Raw genomic sequence first — 5,256 nt, forward strand, 5'->3', positions numbered from 1 at the left:
TGCGGTGTTCCGCAAGGGGCCACTCGGATACCTCCTCCAAGACCCGTCAGATGAAGGTCGGCGGATAAAAAAGGACACCAAAGTTCAGAACAAGTCTGTAGCAATGAGGGAGGACCTGGTACATCAGAATGCTCTGACTGTGGTCCGTCACAGAGGAGGGGATGCCTCCGACTGGCGCGAGGTGTAAGGAGAGTACATCCTGCAGTTTGTAAAATATAAAGGAAAATCTTTCCGGTGGCTTCTGGTAGCTAATTTTACTAATATTTTAATAACATTTTGATGTGAAATGAAGTAAATTATTTATTTAATTCTTGCCTGAATCACAGGAATGGATGATGACAAAGAGTTGGAGGAGGCAATGCTGAGTGTCTGACCTGAAAAACTTGAAGCCGACAGCTGTAAGTAAACCATCACGACCTTGACTAAAGGTCAGAAGTGATCGTGGCTATTTTCTGTCTGATATCTCCCCTCTCCTCTATCTCTGCATAAGTAGTTACTGTGCCAGCAGCAGCAGCAGCAGCAGAAGTACCCACACCCAGAGTGCCTTCAGGAGCAAAGACAGGTTTTTAATGAAAGGTTTCAGAACTGGAGTACAATTGTTTTACACGACGAATTGCCCTCCAAAACTGAACCTTAACTTAAACTGTTATATCATGTTGTTCTTGTGTTTGTGTTCTGGCCATGTTCCGGCCACATTCCTCCGATAGTTCAGTTGTGTGCTGGCATGATATTAACTGCTGTAAGGACTATGAATTGATACCTGCCTTCATGAATTGATACCAACCACAAGGGGTGAGTATGCACTTTTGTCCTTTATGGGTGTTGTATTAAAAGCGATCAAGTAGCACTAGGCACTAACACCTGAATGAAGGATTGTTCATTGACTCATATTGCTCCTCCTGCTTCAACAAGTAGAGGTTAGAAGAATAAATTTGTTTAGTTTCTGTGGCAATGAGATATTTTCCATTTGTTTAACAATGAGAAACAGGAGAAGTAAGAGTATGGGTGTTTGAGTTGCTACTAACACCAACACTCACATACATTGTAAATTATGAGGTGACTAACACGTTTTTCCGTTGTAGCTCCCTCTGCGGCACTGTCCATACCCCCTTCCGACACAACTACCGAACTTCAAGCATCATCAGCTGATGGTAACAAACAACTATAATGTTTTTCATCTGATTAAAGGTTTTGTTTATTGTGTCTAGATAAAAAAGGTTGTTTTTTTCTTTTCCTGTACCTTGTAGGTGCAGCCTCAAAAGACCAGAAGAGCAAGGTTCCTGTGCCTGTACCAAAGGAGCTGTGGTTTGTACTGAAGGAGACCACAGATCAGAAAGAAACACAGGGGCCTGAGTCAAATCCAGGTATGTCTCCATTTTAATTTGGGATTGGTTTTCAATGAAACTTGTGCTTAATGCATAGATCAGTGATGCCCGTATAATTCACAAGCACTTTACACTTTGTCATAATGTCATTTTGTGCAAAACCTGCACAAGTGAATGACAGAAAGCCTACTTTCCTTTTTCAGGGCCCAGCACAAGTGTTGCTTGCACATCTGTGCGCAAAGTTCTCACTTTTGAAGACAGCAATGAAGATGGTGAGAGTGTACAGCATGTGTAAAATCCCTCGATTTGAAAAACTCTTGACATTGTTAATGCTATCTTAACTGTGCTTTTTCATTTGATTTATTGAGTGTATTCAAAGAGTAAGAATGGAATTTATAATACTTATGAGGGAAGTAACTATTTTGTAAAATCCATCTTTATTTTCAAATCCTAGCTCCTTGAGCTCAGCCAGCCATTCCTCTTCCAGTGGCTGGTTATGAGCATGAGGTGAGTACCTGGAACTGCTCTCAACACCAGAAGCTGTGGATGAAGACCGAGCTGCAAGGTCTGGGGCCGTGGCCTGGGTGTCGACCAGTGCGTAACCCAGGAAACACAATTTGACTCTGGCGTCTCCCTCCACAACCTGAGCTCACAGATACTGTGGCTGAGCTCCCGTCACCAAATTTTACCTTCATGCCATAGAATCTGTCTGGGATTCTGAGGCGGGAGTACATGGACAGAGGACCATTGGGCAGTTCCTGAGGAAGGAAAACAGACCGCAGGAGTTCAGGTCGTATGGAGATCCAGATGGGTGGTGTGGAGTCTCGGTGTGCAGCTGCTACCTGACTGACTGCCTGCTTGATGAATTTCGACGTCAACAGCCAGCCATATCCAAACTCCTCCAAGGCACTTTTGGACAGGTCTTCAGGTCTGACCACACCGGAAAGGTGGCGCGAAAAGTCACTCTGGCATCTGGGGTCATGTCCAGTTATGCCGTGATGAATGAGCACTGGCTGATTGTTTCGTGGGTGATGGTTCAGTCTGAGACAGAGAGGTCTCAGACTCTAACAGTTGAACTGTTTGGAAGTTTTTAGCAAAGCCAATGATTTAGTCAGCATCCTTTTTTGTTTTCTTTTTTAGATATTTCTGTTTGAGCTCAGTAGTCCCACATTGACAGCAGAAGTTTCATTTTTTTCTTTTTACATGAGACCGGCAGTTTGAGAACAAGAACAACATTTTTTACCATATATCAGGCAATATTGTCAGTCTAGCACAGTAGATTTTTTTTTTTTGGGGGGGGGGGGGGGGGGTTAACACTAAAATATATTTAAAAGGAGTTTTTCTATCCAGGATTAAATGATTAAGCATTACACTTATTACAGCACTACACGAAGCCAGATCAGCAAATGCATATTTTTATTTCGTTGAACGGTGGAGAACGTTGTATTTTTTTGGGCCTACTGAGCGCGTAGCAGCACTGACTATTCACTGAGAGTGACACAATGTAGATCTGTGTGTGTACCTGATGTGTTCATTCACACCCTGAATGTATTCTGATAGCTTCTAGCCCTGCCAACACATCTGCTGTGCCTTGGAAGAATAAAAGACTATAATGATGACTGGACTTGGCCTCTTCACTCACCTTCTTTGCGCTACAAACTTTGAGTGTTCTGCAAGAATTGGATATGAACTGGTATTCAACTACTCTGAGTACACAATGCATTAATGCATTGAGATTACAAAAGCTTAGCAAGGCTTTCAGGTAAACAATTTCTATTGCTATCATCTTAGATTTTTGTTAGCATGTCAATATTGGCACTGGACACTTTATTAGGCACACCTGCTCAACTGCTCACTATTGCAAATGGCATCTAGACACGGTTGAGGAGACCTGCTGAGGTTCAAACTGAACATCGTAATTTTTTTTTTTGAGGGGGGGGGGGGGGGGGGGGGGGGGGGGGGGGGTAAGCAGCATTGTTGTTGGTGCCAGACAGAGAATTGTCTGAAAAAAAGAGGAAAAAAAAAAATCCAGTGAACGGTAGTTTTGTTAAAAATGCTTGCATGCATGGATCTTGGTTACACCAAATTACGACTGCTCCATCAGATATCCAGACTCAGATCAGGCAATGTTGCTCCAGTCTTCTGTTGTCCAGTTTTGGTGAGTCTGTGTGAATTATAGCCGCTGTTTCCTGTTCTTAGCTGACAAAAGTGGCACCTGGTGTGTTTTTCTTTTTTAGTTGATGTGCTTCAAGGTTTGACATGTTGTGTAACATGCATACCTTGGTTGGTGGTTATTAGGGCCTGAGCACAACCTGTGCAAAGGTCCTATTGTAATTGCTTTGGACATTTAGGCAAATTAATTGCTTTTTTGAGGGCCTAAACATGCTGAAAAACTCATGAAATTTTGCACACGTGTCAGGTATGGTGAAAATGTAAGTATTTTAATGGTTTCAGGCATGGCCCTTTCAAAATGGCTCTACAGCGCCACCTTTAGTTCAATTCCCACTGCTGTGGGAATTTCACGTACATGTATGAAATTTGGTACACATATGTAACATGTCCAGACGAACAAAAAAGACCACAGGGTCCAATGGCCTAAAGCCAACAGTAAGTCTGCCATTTTGAATCAAATGGCTGATTTTAGCCAGTTCCTGCCCTTATACTCTAATAACTCTGAGGTTTTGGATGTTATCAACTTCCTATTTGTTTGTGATTCCAGGGGGAATCTAAATTTCAAAAATGGGGAGTTTTCACCAGAGGGCGCGGCCGTGACAGCACAGTGGAAATTCACTGGCCAGGAAATTTGGATTGCCTCTCATTCAAAGCTGCATCATCCAATCTGGATCAAACTTCCGCAGTAGGATGACAGGCCGCCCCTGAAGCCATACCTATGATAATATTTACTGACAGTCGCAGCGCCACCTAGTGGGAGCAGGAAATGTCATGTTTTACACTTTGAGGTACAGCTCCAAGGCGGTTGAGCCGAACCATCTGAAATTTGCCCTGAAAAGTCATAAGTCATAAGCCTTACACTGTTTTCAAAAGTGTGAGTTTACGCCAAAGGGCGTGACCCTGGCAGGATGGCAGCATTCGGTGTTTGGCCACGAACACAAAAAGGGCCGTAAGTCAAAGCCAACTTGCCCAATCTGGCTCAAACGTTAGTGGTTTGATAAGCCTCCCGCCCTGAACACAATGATATGCATAAAGTCCCTAAAGGTTAGCGCGCCACCTAGTGGGACCTGGACATATGATGAAATACCATGTTTTTTGGCATAGCCCGGAGCTCCATTTGATCTACATCTCTGACATTTTGCAGGCTCGTGTAACATCGTAAGACGTACAAAAAAGTCTCTCGGACCCGTACCCGGAAGCCTACAGGAAGTGGTCCGTCTTGAATTGAAGGTGTGAATTGTTGCCATTTCCAGGCCCGCTATTTGAATCAAGTCCTCCCAGGGCCGGGTGCGAGGGCCCGATCATCAGCGCTTGCGGTTTTAATTTGATTGACTATTGCCTTCCTATCCGCTTGAAGCAGTGTGGCCATTGTGTGACATTAGCAAGGGGTTTTCATGGCATGAAATGCCATTGACTGGATATTTGTCCTTTTTCCAGGACATTCTCTGTAAAGCCCAGAGATGACTGTGTGGGAAAATCCCATCAGCAGTTTGTGAAATATAGAGAGCAGCAAGCATGGCACTTTAAAGTCACTTAAAACACCTGTCTTCCCTGCTCAGTTGAACTCCAGCAGATGGTCTTGTTGAGCACGTCTACATGCCTAAATGCAGTGAATTAGTGGCATGTGATTGAGTGATTTGATATATAATGAAGCAGTTGAAGAGGTGTACCTAATAAAGTGTCCAGCGAATTTACAGCCAAAAGACAGAACACACAGGTGAAGCGAGCGACATAGAAAGTCGTGGATGTCCACCGAAGA

General features: G+C 43.6%; 1 long non-coding RNA gene across 1 annotated transcript; it reads left to right on the plus strand.

Annotated features, from left to right (window-relative positions):
* Positions 1 to 365: 365 nt before the first annotated feature.
* Positions 366 to 2,584, plus strand: LOC115782281 (uncharacterized). The gene is made up of 4 exons (XR_004020126.1): positions 366 to 1,151; positions 1,248 to 1,364; positions 1,529 to 1,597; positions 1,780 to 2,584. It is a non-coding gene; the product is annotated as an uncharacterized LOC115782281 (long non-coding RNA).
* The last annotated feature ends 2,672 nt before the right edge of the window (positions 2,585 to 5,256 follow it).

Source organism: Archocentrus centrarchus, chromosome 6 (assembly GCF_007364275.1).
Source record: "Archocentrus centrarchus isolate MPI-CPG fArcCen1 chromosome 6, fArcCen1, whole genome shotgun sequence".
Taxonomy (NCBI): Eukaryota; Metazoa; Chordata; class Actinopteri; order Cichliformes; family Cichlidae; genus Archocentrus; species Archocentrus centrarchus.